Source organism: Neopsephotus bourkii, unplaced genomic scaffold (assembly GCF_033783945.1).
Source record: "Neopsephotus bourkii isolate Nb327-2 ecotype Australia unplaced genomic scaffold, CSIRO-AGI_Nbou_v1 NB_1181, whole genome shotgun sequence".
In the NCBI taxonomy this organism is placed as follows: domain Eukaryota; kingdom Metazoa; phylum Chordata; class Aves; order Psittaciformes; family Psittacidae; genus Neopsephotus; species Neopsephotus bourkii.
In genome coordinates this window covers 4,932,796-4,950,444 of record NW_026901666.1, presented here as the reverse complement: position 1 = coordinate 4,950,444, position 17,649 = coordinate 4,932,796, and the positions used below count along the sequence as shown (strand labels likewise).

Below are 17,649 nucleotides of genomic sequence, written 5' to 3'. Positions count from 1 at the left end.
AATTACCTTATTGTATTAATATAGTTTACTAGACTGTTAGGAAGAGTTCTGGATTCACATCAATGTGCTTGGTATTTTTCAGGATAACTAAAGAGAAAAGGTGTTTGCGTCTTAGTCCAGTTACTTTGCTTTGGACAAGTTAACAGTGAAAACTGAAATAAGGGATTTCAAAGAGAAATCCTGACTGGCTTTGCTTAGCTCACAGATGCAACTTACAGGCACACTTTTTGACATTTATGTTTGTCAGGTACATAAAATAAGGGAGGAAGATCTGAAACGGATTTGAAATGGTTTTTCAAGTTTATTAGTATTGGTGCTACTCATATTAATAATCCATCCTTTATACAAGTGCAATAATATTGCCCTGAAAATAGCATAGCAAATAACATACTTAAATTTGTAATTACATAATGTAAGTTTATGTACAGTAATGAGAGATATTTTGATTAAAAAGAGCCTTGTTTAGGTCCGGGACAGGATACTGTGTGATGCATCGGGGTCTTATGTTTTATAGGGACCTTAATGTCTTCACCCCAGAGGTAACTTTACAATCAGTAAAGATAAAATTTGCGCTGACAGTGGGAGCAAAGAAAGGCTAAATCAGTCATCTTTTTTTTTCATGCTGATTAAAATATTTTTGAAGATTGAACTTAAAAGGCTCAGGTTTTCTAAGTACTTGAAGTATATAGTTGCATGCTTTCTGCACAGTGCAAATAAAAGCTATTTAAACCACTACATGTGATTTAATACAGTATTTACAGGAATGGTAAGAGCACCAACATCTGAATTCAGAGAATGTATAGGCTCATATGGAGACAGTAGGCCTATTAAATAGGAGGGGTCAAGTGAATTAAAAGTCAAAAGAACAGTTTTCTAGTGAACACATTGCTTAGCAGGCAGTGATACGAGAGCAGTTAAGGGTGGGAATTAGGACAGCCTGTTATTTTGAAGTGAAGAGCAGCAATCTGGATTAAAAAAAAAAGGCAGAACTAGGAAGGTCATTAAGTAATTTGCAATAGTAGACAAAAATGAGAACTGTATTTAGGATTTAGCATTTACTGTAGGCATCAGATGTGAAACTTTTTGTATTACAGTAGTATACTGTCAGCTTCTGGAAGGCAAGCCAGTTTTAATGAAAAAGCTTTCTTTTCATAAAAGCTAAACCCTGTTGCTACTGTGTTAATTAGGTAATGTATTTTCTGGGGCATATTGAAACTGAGGGACTGGTACCTTCTCACCCTGTATGTCTGACAACAGATGTGGAAAATTCCTAGAAGAAGCTTCCAGTTTTGTTGGGGATAGGGGGCTCTATAATATCCAGTTAGTTTTAAACATTACCACTATGTTGGGCTTTAGAAATCCAAACTTCCCAACTTTCTGTTTAAATCCTACTTTGAGGGGCAGTTTTCCTTAGAACTACAACTACAGAATGAGACCTGCCAGCTAGCTGCTGCTGACATCTCTTACTCTGTGTGAGAATCGGGATGCATGCTGAACAAAAAAGTGCCTTACTCAGTAGAATAAGAAGAACGCTCCATAAATGGTCAAGTTGCCATGTATAACTTTTTTCCCTTTAAATATGAAATTGGAGAAGAACAGGAGGAACCTATAGAAAGATTTGTGCTTTTTAATCAGTTTTCCTGTAGGCCTTAAGAAACATGCAGGGGAAATAATAGCCAGGTGTAGATCTCTTTCTCTCAACAAGCCTATTTTAAGGTTGGCTGTTTTCACTAACTCAGTATACCAGTTTATTCTGCTTGTGTGCTTATGGCCAGCTATAAGTAACTTAATGCTTTTGTGAGGGATTAAAATTGTCTGGTCTCTGAAAAAGAAGAAATAATATGTCTGTAGTCATCTCTCACATTTTTTGGGGTACAGGCAGTTCTTTAGCCTACAGAATATACTTTTTGTTACGAAGCAATAACAGCCCTTCCATCCAAAGAAAGAAATGGCACTTCAGTATGCGTTCTGTTGTAACAAATAGGTTGCTTAAGGGAGAACTTGAAAAGATTAGGAAGAACAGCAAGTAATTCCTCGTACTTTGTGAGTTGTTGGGGTTTTTTCTTGGTCTGACTTCATGTTAGAGTTATGCCATTTTGGATAAGAGGTTCTTGAGGATACTAATTTCTACTCCCAAAATACAAAATTCTTTTAATTCCTAATGATAGCTCTTTTTGTTTGTTCCAAAAGGTGGTGGTGGTGAGTTCTAACAGTGCTACTTTACCTGTGGAAACAGAAATAGTGTAGAATGTTGACACAGTACTTGAAAATTATGCAAATAATGTTTTCTATAAATTTTCTATATGGCTGTAACTAAACACTTTATTAATGGCTATAATTAAGTAAGTGATTTAGATCAGCTGAGCAGAAGGCTGAACAAAATTTTGTGGAGAGTTAAGGTGAAGTTCGGAAGAGAGACCTTGCCTCAGAATTTGACCAAAATTGTGATTACAAGTTACATTTGTGAGAAATGTTGCCATTACAGGAATACTGGAATTGGTGAATGCTGTGGTTAGCAAAAGAATCTCGTAGGTATGACCTATGCTCAAATTTTTCCATTTTTTGTGGGGGGAGAATGGAGGAGAAAATGAAATCTTGAGCAAAGGATAGGAAGATGTTAAAGGGTTTGTCAATAGCACTTTCTACAGAAAATAGAAGTAAGGATTTGACAGGTTTGAAAACTGCCCAGTTTCTTTTCACTGTAATGGAGTTATACATTGTTGTGTTTTGCCTAGGTGACTAGGAGTGTGAAGGTGAACAACAAAAGTATGTTTTGAGTTTTTGCTGTCAGACCCAGGAAAGAATTTGTATTTTTGAATTACTGGTTCTAAAGTACAGAAGCAAGTTGCCAAGAGAAGCCCTTCCCTTAAATGAAACTTAAGTGTGTATAAATCGTAGCCTCTTTGCAAACTAAATAAGAAGACGGCAGACTTGCAGAAATGTGCAGATTAGGCCAACATTTTTTAATCTTAATCTTTCTTTTTTGTTTTGTTAACCCATGTGCTTTATCACTTGTCAGCTGCTGTGTCTCAGAACAAAAGAAATGACCAAAAAATATGTGATTGTTGAACTGTAAGTGAAATCTAATAGGAAGTCTGGGTACTGGCAGTTAAGGAAATGTACTGTACCAAGAGGTAAGGGGAAAAGAAAGAAAATATTGGGTGAATTTGGGTTAAAAAAAAAAAGAAAGTTTGATGCTTTTATGGCAGTTTAAGTTGGATCCTGTCCCATAACTGTTTAAATTCTTCTTGTCAGAAGTTAGGTTAAGCATCTAGATACATAGCTGTATTTGCCTTTTTAATTATGCAGAGGTTTAATGTGAAGGTGCATTTGATTATGGAAAAGGAGCCTTCTTACACTTCCCCAAAACCTTCTGGGGCCTACAGTACAAGAAAGACAAAAGACCTGTAAGAGCAAGTCCAGAGGAGTCCACAACAGTGCTCAGAGGGCTGTAATCCCTCTCCTTTGAAGAAAGGCTGAGGAACATTCACACGTTTCCTCCTGGATAAGGGAAGATTGCAGGGAGACCTGACTGTGGCCTTTCAGTATATAAAGGAGGATCATAAGAAAGGTGGAGATATATATATATATTTTTTTTTACCAGGGCCTGTAATGATAGGACAAGGGGAATGACTAAACTGACAGAGGGGAGATTTAGACTAGATATTAGGAAGAAGTTCTTCCCTGTGAGGGTCGTGATGCCCTAGCACAGGTTACCCAGAGAAGCAACCCCATCCCTGGAAGTGTTCAAGGCCAGTTTGGACGGGGCTTTGAGCAACTTGGTCTAGTGGAAGGTGTCCCTGCCCATGGCACGGTGGGTTAGATTAGGTGATCTTTAAGGTCTCTTCCATGCTGAACCATTCTGTAATTCTATGGAATAGTGAAATCGTTCTCCTAATTTCTTATAGTAATAATATTTGAAAAGTAGCAGTTTGATTTTTTTGACAGTGTAGGTGGATGTACATTTAGCAAGCTCAGAAAAAACATAAAAGCTTCCAAAAGAGCCCATCCCCCAAAGAACGTGAGAATTTACTTCGTTCATACATGTCTAACACCTGCAGATTTAATTATATCTTTACTTCAGTATAATAGCAACAATTAACATTGACTAAAAAACTAAAAATAATACCATTTTAAGTTTTATGTGCTTACAGTAATTATACAGAGTGTAAATAAAAGACAGAAGGCAATTACACTTTTTTCTTAGTTTTGCATCTCAGTTATTTTGAGAAAAATCATCTCATTAAAAATTGAAAGAAAGGTAGTTTATGGCTGCATGTTTCTGATTTGTCTGCAAATATGGTCATTGCATGTGTAGGTCTATATGCTTGTATGTGTTTGGACTTATTTATCAATGAAAACAAATTAATATGCAACATAAAGCAATTATGGGATTGAAATTACAAAATGACTGAAGTTTCAAGGAAATAATAAACTGTGTATTTCTCTGTGAAATACCTAGTTTTATTGCAGTTTTGTTTTAAAATAACAGATTACATTTGATGTATTGCATTTTATAATAGGAAGTCAGTTTAAAAAAACAACCAACCAAAAAAGCAGCCACTACTGACAAAACATCTGGAGGAGTTACTCTCAGCTCTTTCAGTGCTGCTGCTGCAAACCAGATTTAATAATGGTTATTTATTGAAAGGGTTAAAGAGCAGATTTTGATTGTGTATTGTCAATCCATGATTAGCATCTGTTAGGAGGAATAAGTGGTTTGTTAAGCTTTACTGTACAGATGGCAACTGGAGGAGCTCAGATGTAAATTGAATTTTTGGTAGTATCACTGTATTGTTAAGGCAAATTGATTCTATCTTTGCAATAGCAGTGATCCCTTTTCACAAAAAAAAGTGTTGGTTTTGTTTACAGTTCCTTCAAAAGTTTAAAAGTTCAGAAATGTGTCAAAGTACATATGATTAAATGAGAGTTTTCACTTTGCTTTGATTTCTTACAGAAAGCAGTGTTCTCTTAGCATTTAAATACAAAGCTTTGGCCACTTACGGGCAATAAATATTTTTTCTAGTTGAATTTCAGAGTCTTAATATAAAGTAGCTCTGTAATATAGATGTATAGGTTAAGAAGATATATCTAGTCAGCCATCGAAAGGATAGTTTTCCATATGTAAGTTGTTGCAACCTTACCTGTTGAATCTTAAGTCTTCAGGGACTTTTCTGCTCATAGCTAATCTGAGCACTGTGTTCCTGTTTCAACTAGAAAGTTGCTTTTAGTATGACTTCACTGCACGAAAGCTCCAGAAAGTATGGTTTACGTAAGGGTTGCAGGCTCAAGGAGGGAGGTGCATTGTACGTGGTTTATTTCTATTTTGCTGTTACCAGAATTTGTAATATTACTGTGAGTCATTTGATATTTGATTATATTGTTGAAGTCTTAAAATTCCTTAGGCAAAACTAAATTTTCTTTAATTTATTTTCTGAGGAAAGTAGTAAATCCTGGTATGGTAATGAAGAAATAATGGAATCAAAAGAGTCAAAACTGAGCAGGCAACTGGGACCCTTAATTAAACAAACAATGAGAGTTCTTTTATTTTAAACTTGATAACTGGAAGAGCTTAGATGGCTGTTATGTGAGAAACTGATGTGAAAACATAGCAGCTTGTAATGGAGCAGTTATTGATCAGCACCTCTCTTCAAGGACAAGGGGTAACAGGTTAAAACTTAAACAGGGGAAGTTTAGATTGGATATAAGGAGGAAGTTCTTTCCTGTTAGGGTGGTGAGGCACTGGAATGGGTTGCACAAGGACGTTGTGAATGCTCCATCCCTGGCGGTGTTCAAGACCAGGCTGGATGAGGCCTTGGGTGATATGGTTTAGTGTGAGGTGTCCCTGCCCATGGCAGGGGGCTTGGAACTAGATGATCTTAACGTCCTTTCCAACCCTAACTATTCTATGATTCTATGATTCAACCATATGTGAAAGGCACAAGGTCTTGGTTTATTCTTGATTTGTGGTTCAAGCTCTCTTCTTTCATTGCTTGTAGTATTGGTAGGCCATAAACAGTTTATCAATTTATATTAGCAGTAAGTGAATAGAATAAAATAACTTTCAGAAACTTTTGCAGAGCAGGACAGACTGGGAACAATAGCAGAAAGGCCTTTGGGGTTTTGGCAGACAGCAAGCTGAACGTCAGTTAGCCATACACTCTTGCAGCAAAATAAGCTGACAGCATTGCGGAGCGAGAGTATTAGCAAGAGTGTAGGCAGCAGTGTGAAGGAATTGAGTCCCACTGCCCTGTTTAGCCTTTGTGAGACCACATCTAGAGAGCTGTATCCCAATTTTAGGGTCATCAGTGCAAGAAAGATAGTGACATACTTTAGTGAGTCCAGGGGTTGGCTACCAAGAGGAATGGGGAGCAAGAGTGCATGACATAATACAGATGTGTGAGAGAATTGGAATCATCAGCCTTGAGGGGGCTTAGGGAAGCTAGTGGTTATCTTGAGGCACTTAAAAGGCGTTAGAAGAAAAGTCAGATTCTTCTTGAAGTGTACAATGAAAAGAGGCAAATGACACAAATTATGCAGAGGTTAAATTTGATTAGATAGAAGGGAAAATTTCCTGACAATGAGAATCATCAGACTTCATGAACTGGCAATTTGCATTTCAGTGCAGAAGATTAGTTGTATCCTGGGCTGCATCAAAAGAAGGGTGGCTGGCAGGTCAAAGGAGGTGATTCTTCCCTTTTACCTGCTCTGTTGAGATCCATACTGGAGCACTGCATCCACTTCTGGGATCCCCAGTGCCAGAAAGACATAGTCCTATCAGAGTGGGCCCACAAGAGACCACAACAGTGATCATAGGGCTGGAACTCCTCTCCTATGAAGACAGGCTGAGAGAGCTGGAGTTGTTCAGCCTGGAGAAGAGAAGGCTCCAGGGAGACCTGGTTGTGGCCTTTCAATAGATAAAGTGGAATCACAAGAAAGATGGAGAGAGCCTTTTTATCAGGGTCTGTAGTGACAGGAGAAGAGGCAATGGTTTTGAAGTGAGACGGTATGTTTAGATTGGACACAAGGAAAAAAATCTTTTCAGTGATGGCTTTGAGCAGGAGATGGGACCAGATCACCCCTGTAAGATTCTTTAAACATAAGCAATGTTATGATTTTATCTTAAATAGAAATTTTATCTTTTTCTTCAACTTTGTCTTTTTGTTCCAAGGATTTTTAAGGGAGAAAGGTAGAATTAGAGTAGCATCAAGGAACTGCTGAGTCAAGCCAGTACGTCACAGCTGGGAGTATGTGGTATAAGACAGCTACTGTTTTGTAAGACTGTGAGAGTATTGGATTTTTAAGAATGATTGGCTCTTGTTTTTTGCACTGCCCTTCCACATCCTTTCTTACAGTGTTGTCTCCCAGATCTGATGCTGAATACCTTACCTTCATCACCTCCTTAGCCCTGCTGCATTGTAGTACATCCTGTCCAAGAGGTGTTTGCTTTTCTGTTGTGCCTGGTTTTTCCCAGTTTGGGAAAAATTGTCTTAAATTTGGATGCACATTGGTGCTGCTCTTCAGGTTTGATTCTTGGGTGCAAAAAATAGCGAAGAAGGAATTTCTGTTCCGTATCTGATTTGAGACAGTTATGTTTCGTGCAGGTGCTCCCTTGTATTCTGTAGTTTGCCGAACACTTTAACATCACTAAAACTGCAAAGTAATTAGCTAGTGGTAATGAGAAGATGGGTAGGGGTAGTTGAATTGCAGATGAGATAAAAAATGACTAAAATGTATATTGATAGTAGGTGTAAAATTGAACTAGTTTGGTGGGGTTTGTTTTGTTGGGTTGTTTTTTGTTTTGTTTTGTTTGGGGGTTTTTTGTTGTTTTTTTTTTTTGTTTTTGTGAGAGATGTCATATGAGAGTGTCAGGTGGATAGCTGTAAGTCATAAAATAAACATGTTGGATATGTATCTGTGTATATTTGATCCTGCCCTTTCTAAGGCAAGCACAAAGGTAATGCCTGAACTTGTACAACCTTATACTGCAGTCTACCCAAGCCCTAGTGTGGTTTAGCCAGAGAAATTCTAAGGGCCAGTGTATTTTGGGGGATGAACAGACATTTCCCCCCTGCTATGGATTTAGAAAAATATTCTTGGCTTAAATTGTGGTTATGTTTGGAATATGAAGAATAGCCTGAACAAAGTGAATAGTGGGCAGACAGCATGTAAAATGGAACAGATTCAATTTATCAAATATCTGATACTATTACTTCTGTAACAGGAAGAAGTAAAGGTAGACAATGAGAAAAAAGGATGGGAGGCAAAATTGAGGTTGTGAAATACTTACTTTACAGGTGTCATGAAGTAAATTTTTGTAAAGTTGGTTGCAAGCTTTGTTCAGTGTTCAAATATTTTCCTCCCATGTGTTTAACATCATGGAGGTTTGTACATCAGTAGTTGGACATGAAATCATAGACATATATATTTGTAACAGAAAATTGTTCCTCCTGTGATCCAGTTTCACTTTAAAATCAAGCCACAAATTTGCACGTTTAAAAATTATTCTGGAGTACCAACATCTACCTGAATTTCAAGACCCCAGAAGTCGCTATGAAGGAATACATTAATTGAAGTCTTGTTATGAGCCTGATGGACTGTGTTTCCATACTTGAAGGAGAGAGCATGTATGTGTTTATATGTGTGTGTACATGAATATATATATTTAGATATGTAAGAATTGGTTTTATTGATCCATGTATAATCTTTTTAAACTGAGAACCTAATTATTTAAGTATTAATTCAGCAAGACAACATTCTCTTTTCTTTTTTGTCCCACTTCTAACCTGGAATTTTTATTTATTTATTTTTAAAAATCATTTTGTATATACATCAAGCAAGGTTGAGCTGAATGTAATTTTGTTAGTTTTAATGAAGCTGTGATAGTTTATTCTGCATGGTGGTTTCTAATAAGGATCTTCCTAGGGATGTATTGTTTATTTGGAAAAGAAAAAAATAGAGTTTGTGTGCCTGTGTATTATGTAAATACAGATTTTAGAATGATCATATGTTTTCTAACTGTTTTCACATGTTTTGTTAATATTTGAAAGGTTTTCTTTATAGGTTTAAAACAAGCACAGCAATGAAAAAGATGCAGAATTTAGAGGTTTTAGTATTCTTGTACCGTTCAGAGGAAGTAAAGAAATGGTATGTTAGAGCACAGCTTAAATGCGTGTCAGTTGAATATAGCATGGGCTTAGTGCTTGTAGAGAGGTTCTGTGTATCATCTGTTTTAGATGTATTACAGAGGTGATGTCAAGGTGAAAGCAGACTTGCAGAATGGTTGGAAATCATTGATATTCTGACTCCGAGGCTGTAAATGGCTCTGTGGCAGATGGAGTCTTTGTCAAGGAAGAAAAATGGCAGCTCTGGAACATCATAGATGTTTTTGCTTAGCAGTTCAGCACATAGGCTGTGACCTTCCAGTGTTGAGGAGTTCCTCCTGTGCTTTAATAAATTGTCCTGCGTTTTTCTTCTTAAAAGTAGATAAATGGTAGTCATCATAATTCAGTATAATTTGGGGTATTTCATAATGAAAAAACATAAGCACACCTGATTGCCGTTTTTTTAAAAAGTAAGCTTTGAAGGATGCTTGCAATTTCTGCATGAAGTGCTAGAAATAGCTTTTAACTAAGCATTGTGTGTTACTGAAAATGAAGGCGTGTGTGTTTATGTGCAGAGATAAAACTACTAGAGCAGCACAATACTAAAACTGTATAGGGGAACTGTTAATACTTTGGAATATGATTTTAAGCCACCACAAAAAAACATGGTCAAATGGAGAGTGTTAATTTTTAGAATATGGTCATACTGTGGACATCTGTATTTATTTTATTCCATCAAAATGCAGCATTTTGGACTATATATTGAAGAAGCTATTTATGATTAGCTCAGAGAGGATAAATATGGTTGATAAATTCAGTCTTACTTCTGGGTTCATGTTTTTTCTTCATTGATAAGTATTTGAGTGTACATCTTTTAGTACCTGGCAGCATCTAATTCTGCGTACTGTTGATATGGTTTCATCTGTGTTTTGTTATGAGGTTGAGGCTATATTTGTAGAATAAGGGTTCACTTTTATCTGGTAACTTGTTTCTATATTCTCATTCCTGTTAACTCAGTTTGTGCCAGATTGTGTCAAGTTATGAAGTTTGATGTCCTGTAGTTAAGATATATGCATGATTGCCTAGTGTCAGCAGTTATGTACCAGAAATCACATATTTCATACGTACAGTAGGTGTGGATATCTTAGGGATTTTCTTGTTTAATAATTCGAATTAAGGCTATATCCTTTAACAATTCTCTATATTCATTAGTACCATATATGCGAGTTTGATCCCTAGTAAAACCATTCTTATCAGTTGTTTGTAGTACATAGCTTCAAGAGCCTATAGCACCTTGCAGAAGATGCTCAACTGGAAAGTTGACCTGTATTACAGGGTAATAAGTCATTGTTAAAGGTGCAGGCATTTCACAACTGCCACCCATACTCTTTAGCCTACTTGACAATTGTTAGAATTATAGAAAGCAGTCAGTGTTCATCACAGAAGAAAATGACACAGCACTTTCAAGGGTCAAGGTTGTTGCATTAGAGTGTCTCTTTTCCAAACCCTGGAGGTTGTAGTCTTTGCTTTTAAAGGTGAGCCCACTATAATTAACTGTGCCTCAATCTATTCAGTTTCAGTCATTTTGAGGTGTAACATGGATGGCTTTTTTGACAGAAGGACAAATGCTTTGTAATTGAACCAGAAGCATTTTTGTTAGCGTGTGATTGAAAAGAGTCTTCCTACATCTTTTTATTAGGACCTGGTAATGCACAAATGAGGGTAAGACTACTCCATGTGACATGCCTCGATGTTTATATCATGTAGCTGCATATATTTAAAAGTGAGAGAAATAGAATGAAAAATAAGGCCATGTGTTACATGCTTTCAGCTTTCAAAGCTCTCGATGACATAAGTGCTTGTTAACTTAGAATCAGAGCACATATGAAGAGAGTTTATGGAAATTTTTATGCTTTCAATTACTTACGTAGCTCATTATGTCCAGTACCTTGATGGTTGTGTACTGATGATTTGATATGACTGGCTCTGGGGATGTTTAAATCCATTTTCAGACATTTTGTGATTTTTCTCCTCTTATTTTTAAACGGTCTCTTGTGCCTTCTGTTCTGTTTCCTGTTGTGATGGCCATCGGAACTATAGAATGAATGACTGAATAACTTCCTCATATTGTAAAGATAAAATCAGAAAAGAAATTACAAATTACTTTTATTTATTCCAAAGGAGTTTTGTGTGCAGTTTTGCTATACTGAAACCAACAAATTGGCGGTTTGTCTTCGTGGAATTAGGGTTTTGGAGTGTTAGTTGAAAAAGAGAGAAGAAAAAACAAAAACCAAACAACACAACCCTACCAAAGAAACCAGCAAAGACTTATTTTCTACTGTTTTGTATTTTTTGGTATGACTTTGGAACTTACCAACAGTAAAGCTAACTTGATAGTGGCATTATAGTAATGAACTCTTCAAAATGAGAACAGTGCAAAAAACTAATGGGTTTTATTACTAGTTTTTATAGTTTAGGGGTGAATTCAAAACAGAGTTTTGATACTGTTTTAGCTAGGGCTGTAAATAGGTTGCTTTTTCTATGAAACCTAAGGCAGCCTATATCCCACAAAGCCAAAATATGGTATTAGTATAATGAGAAAAAAGGGTTTTTGAAAGACTTTTGTAATGTTTTAATTTTTTATGGTCAGCTCTGAGTAGTAGAGTAAGTAATTCCATTCAGTATTCATCCCTTTTTCACTAAAGTGTTTCGTATAACTGCATATACTGCATGCTTATACATACTGTTACTGAACTTGCTGGATTGTTTTATTTGGTCTCATGATGATTTTGCATGCTTATGCAAAGCAGTTGCACTTTTTTTCATGTAATGGTTTTAAATTCTGTTTTTGTTTAATCATTAGATAAATGTAGAGAAGATTTTTTAAATGTGTTGTTCCTATATTAAATCCTTGTATTAATTGGTGTGCTCTGAAAGTATAGTTTATCCAAGTGACACACAATTTTTATTAGATATTCCTTCTGTTTCTGCAGAGAAATGAAACTCCTTTGTCTCCTTAGCACCCATTGATTTTTCTTTCAAGGCTATGTTAACAATACTGCAGAACCCATGCAATTAGAATCTACATTTAGCAATAAACAGATAAATAAATTTTGTAAAATAAAGTGTTGTACATACGGTGCTAACAAAATGTTTTGCAATATTGCTGCACTTGAGTCAGTGAAACCAGGAGGAGGACAAGATACTGAAAGGTCGAGAGAAAATGAGAAAAAGAACAAACGACGCAAAAAGAAAATGACACTGAGGTCTTGGTTTGATACATATGTATTCCAGGTTGATGGCTGATTTCATTAGCAAATCTCATTGTTATGCAATGCCTGTTCTTCTGCAGCAAAATGAATATTGTATTCTCAGAGGGTCTGTGAGCATGTGTATGTGTTTTATGATGATAGATAAAGAATATATATTTATAGTTCTAACATTCCAAAACTTCTGAAGAATCCTTATATTTTCAAAATACTGTTATATTTCAATTTCCTGATAAAATGGTAAATTAATGGTTATTTTTATGGAAAAAAAAGCAGTTTTACACTGCATTTCTTTGCCATGCTTGCTACCTTTGTTATCTTTCCCTCCAAACCTTCACTTTGACTAAATAATAGTTAATACTGAATTCACCATATCAAAAATTAAAATTTAACTATAAGACTACTAGTCTCTGTAACGCTTTTTAAAATGGATGTTAGTAATGCATATAGAACATCGAAACAAATGTCACCTTGGTCTCAAATGTCATCAAGTGCAAATCTTTATATTTAGTTAGAATATACTGAAAAATATTAAACTGTTTATTGTAAGATAATTATTATGGAATTTATTATGAAATGCCGTATTTTGGTACATACAACAATGGGGTACTTAAGATACTGAAGTGCTTAGGTTTCTTTTGTTTTCAAGTTGCTTGTTAAAACTACTGTTTCAGTAATAGTAAGACATTTTGATGAACACTGATCAAAATGAGAAGGAACTTATGAGAAGGTTTTGATGCAGGAAAATGAAAATGTACTGAAATTATATAACTCGGGCATTTTTCTATGCTCTTCCAGAATATTCCCTGTATGAACTGTGTGGGGTCAAAATCTAGTAGCAAATGTATGAAAAGCTACTAACGAAATAATGACTTAGGATTTTAAGTAGTTTTGTGATTGGTTTTAGGTAATGAGCCAGCATGAAGAATGCTTTTTGGCAGTGTAGTAAGGTAAAGAGCAGACTAGTTTTTTTGGTTTTTTTTTGGCCACATGAATTTGAGTGACTATGGCTGCCTGTTTCTCAGTGATATTTCTATAGTGGCTACTGTCTTTATTCCGTTTCCAAGATACTATTTTAAGGCTCAGATTGATAGATGAAGAGTCCTTGCTTTAGGCAGATAGGTCAATGAGGACCAAAGGGCCTTTAAAATGAAGCTAAATCATTAGCAGTATGACTGACCAGTATATGTGAGCAGACCATGGAGGCAGTAGAACAAAGAGAAGATAGCTGCCTCTCTTTCCAGTTGGGAAAGCAAGCCTCTTCCTTCTTCTTTCCTAGGACGATAATCACTATGAGGATGTAAATTACTTACTGTCCACTGATGGTTTTTAAAGATTAGTTGGTTTAGTTGTTTTTTTGATGGTGAGAAACTAACTGAAATGAGATAATCTGTTTCTTTATGTGTCTTAATGTTTCCAGATGTGGAGACCAGTTTCAACATCTATTGTTTCTCTGTGTAACAGTGGAACCCAAGAATGGTCTCTGCAGTAACATATGTGGGGAAAAAAAATTATACTGAGGTTTGTGAATGTTGCCAGAATATAATTTATAGGGACAGAAATAGGACTTGCTTTGCCATGCTGTTGTGTAAAAGGCTCTCAGGAGTAAAAAGTCTTTTGGCACAGGCTGAGTATGAGGAAGAAAGTTGGTTGGTTGGTGTTCCCCCCTGCCCTCCCCTCCTTTTGTAGTTTAGTTGGAGTTCACCTCTATCAACTTGTTAGCATTTCTTGAGTAAAAAGATGATTTAGAACTTCTAGTGTCCCACCTCAGGAGTTCTGGTGCCCCCCATTATTTCTGTAAGTAATGAATTACCCATTTTGTCCCCTCCTTATTTGTCCATGCAGCTACTGTCTGCATGTTAAACTGCTAGAAATAGATTTATTATTTAATGCACTACAAAGATGACTGCAGGGAGTTAATACTCCCCCAAGCTGTTGCTGCAGGTTATATTCACAGATGATGCTGGATTTAGGTATTGTGTTGATTCGGAGAAAACTCCAGGAACAAACTTGCCAACAGAGTTTCAAGTTGACAAGCAGGTATTCTTTATTGCGGCGTCGGGAGCACGGGGGATAGCCCCTCCTAACGTGTATCCCCCGTATTGCCATGCAGGCCATCCGTATATGGTCACTGGGCATAATACATCATTTTACAGAAAGTTTCCAGCATGCATACAGAAAATGTGGTGGTCTTTAAGGGTCGTTTACTTTTCCCAACAAGCTAAATTAACTAATATTACAGACATAGAAATCATCCTGCCCTTCTACTTATCAGTTAGTTTAACTGCTCCCATCCTGGACATCAGCTAGTCCAGGATACTCCCCAGTAACTGTTTACACCAGCTAAATGGCTTTATTAACACCAAACATAGCAATCATCCTGTCTTTCTACTTAACAGGTTATCTGTGTCCACCCTGGACATCTGCTAGTCCCAGATACTCCCCATCCCCAGGTCCTGTTTTTTTTATTCTGCTTTTCTTACACCTTTTATACTAAGATCCTAAGGACCTGAAACTATGTCAACTACTTTAAAGCACCGATGTTATTTTCCATTACAAAGCCATCACACTTAACACTGCTTAGAACTGATTACATTTTGTGCTTTTGTGCCTCCTTGTCTCAGTGTTTATATTCATAAATGTTTACTATTTTAAGTGACTGTTTTTGCAGTGAAGTGATCTCATCAAGGTGTGATGCAAAATATTGGTCTCTGGCTTTGCTGGTATTCACTCAGGATTGCATAGAGATTATATGTTCTCAGGTGTGCGTAAGCAACATTCATGGCTTAGTTGGTTTTATGTTTCTTTATCACAGGGTAAGCTATGAAGTTCTAAATAAAAACTTCATTTGGAATAGAGCTACTTGAATGATATAGGTAGCCCTAGAGAGGTTTAGATCTCTCTTTTGGGGTTGGTACTTGTTTTTTTGCTCAGTGTTGAGGTGCTGCTTATACTCGGTGTGGTGTGATTCTTTCTGAAAGTTCTTTGCAGGAATTGTAGCATACCATGATCTGTAAGAAGCTGTTGATGTTTAAAATAACCCCAACAAACAACTCGAGAAACAGTAAAGTTTTCAGTATTTTGTATTTATGACCATAGATTTAGTTCCCCTGGACAATGTTTACAATCTCAATAAAAGAACACTTCAGTATTTTACTCACAGTTATTGTATGTATTATTTAAAAAATACTTTACAATTTATTTTTCAATACCCATATTTACAGCTAGACCCATATTCGGTATTTATTGTTAGGATTTGCTATGTAGAAAACTGATAATCTTTAAAAAAAAAAAAATCCCGGAAAGACACTAACTGTTCGGTTTGGCTCCACAGGTTGACACTGACATTTTATGAGGGCAGGTGCTGATGGATGTTTAAGGCATAGCTCAAGCAGTGATTTTTTATTTTTTTTAATCTCATGTTTCAGTATTCTATTAGGCCTGTTTTATAAACATAGTTTTTTCATGGACCTGAGGTGTTGGACCCCAGTATTTTCAAATGCTCTAGAATTTGTCTGAGAACATCAATTGCTGAACCATTTTTCATACTCTCTTGCTGACTTAACATGGAAGTAGTGGGTTGTAGTTCAGTGTATTTAGGTTCTCTCATGGTTGTACTGGTAGAAAACACAGCCCTGCTTCTCACATCTTGCACAGATTATAGTTTAGCTAGGGTCTTACTCACCCTAGAGTTCAGGAACTCAGTATGGGCCTTCCGCTTGGCTGTTTCCAATGTAATATTTTTATTTCCCTTTCTTTCACTGCTATCTCAATGCAAAACAGCTGTTCCAGAGTAAATATTTTTCCCATTATGAGCCATAGGGATTGAAATAATTTTAGAAAAATCATTTGTAAACTAGTATTTTAACTATTGTACACGAATCTCCCTGAGTCTCATAAGACTCAAAGTCATGGTGGCTGTATTTCAGTGTGCAGGTTTCTGGAATTAAATGCAATTCCTAGATTGAGATTTTTAGATCATTATCTCCTAAATCTTGCTGCGAGAGCTTGGTTGCAATGATACTAGTATGAAACTTGTCCTCCTTATATTTACAACATACATTGCTTCTTAAAACTGAAACTACTGGGAAGAGTCTGTTAATATTCCTTGTCTTTGCAGAAGTCTTCTCATTTGGTGGTTTGGATTTTTACTGTTTTCTTCAGAAGCACTGAATATTGTTTGATAAGACTGCTTTCTCTTTTTTGTTAAGATGAGTAGCATTAGAAAACGAGTGAAATGCTGAAGTTTTGATGTGGTTTTACTTAAGGTAATGCGTGATATCCAGGTGTTTGATTCGGAAATTGTGGCTGTACTACTTGTAACAAGCACAACTTGCAAAAGTTATACTTTGGGTATTGTTTTGGTTGCAGAGATCCCTCTTGTTAACATATTTACCTTGTTTGGGAGTTTGTGGCGGCACAAGCTTGCATCTTCAGTAGCAGGGTTTGCTGATGGAGATGCACCTTTTCATATTTCATAATCTCTCCATTAATGCTTGCTTTGTTTTTTTTTCTCACAGCTTTCCTTTGTTCCTTTCTTAAGCTTAATGTAAAAAATAGCTTCAGTGTACTTATGTCATCCTTATTTAGAAACTTTAATGTTCTGTATCTCAGTTTTCTTCATACATGTTACTTTGGTGCGTTCCCTGGGTCTCTTTGTTTCATGCTGCTGTTTTTCAGAGAGAGTGAGAATTAATCAGTTGATTGATCCACACCCTTCCCCTGTCTTTGCATATTTCCTCTAGTATGCAAGTAATCTTTTACTTCACGCTAAAGTTCAAGCGCCTTGTGCTGTTGTGCTACAGGCACTGTAGCATTGTCACTTGCATCAGTCTGTTGTGTAATAAGTTGATTGTATTTATCCCGTAAAGAAATTCTGTTTTCTGTCAGTGGACCATATGCTTTATTCTAGTTGCTTAGGAGTTGCAAGATTATAGGTAGGAAACAACTAGCTTTTCTCACTGCTGTGTATTTAGTCCATCTGTGATTATTTTTCTTGAGGGGGAAAAGTGTCAAGCAGTTAAAAAAAAGGCACTTTCTTTTTTGGGCCCCTTTAAAAATTATGTTCTGTAAGTCAGTTTTTATAATTTCTGAGTATTGTTAGTACATTTCTTTAACTGTGCTTTTTGGAGATTGATGCTTAAATTCTGAGCACAGCATTTGTTTTTTTTCAGTTTCAAGTTTTTCAAGGGTTGATTCAGGTTACCAACCCTAGCACTTTCTCCTACCAGAACAGTTTTGAGAGCAGTTTTCTCCGGGGGTGTGTGTGTGTGTGT

The 17,649-nt window shown here is 36.3% G+C and overlaps 1 protein-coding gene across 1 annotated transcript in view; it reads left to right on the top strand.

Moving 5' to 3' along the window:
* Positions 1-17,649, top strand: part of BAZ2B (bromodomain adjacent to zinc finger domain 2B) — a 136,587-nt gene that overhangs the window by 38,168 nt on the left and 80,770 nt on the right. The gene's annotated exons all lie outside the window — the stretch shown is intronic.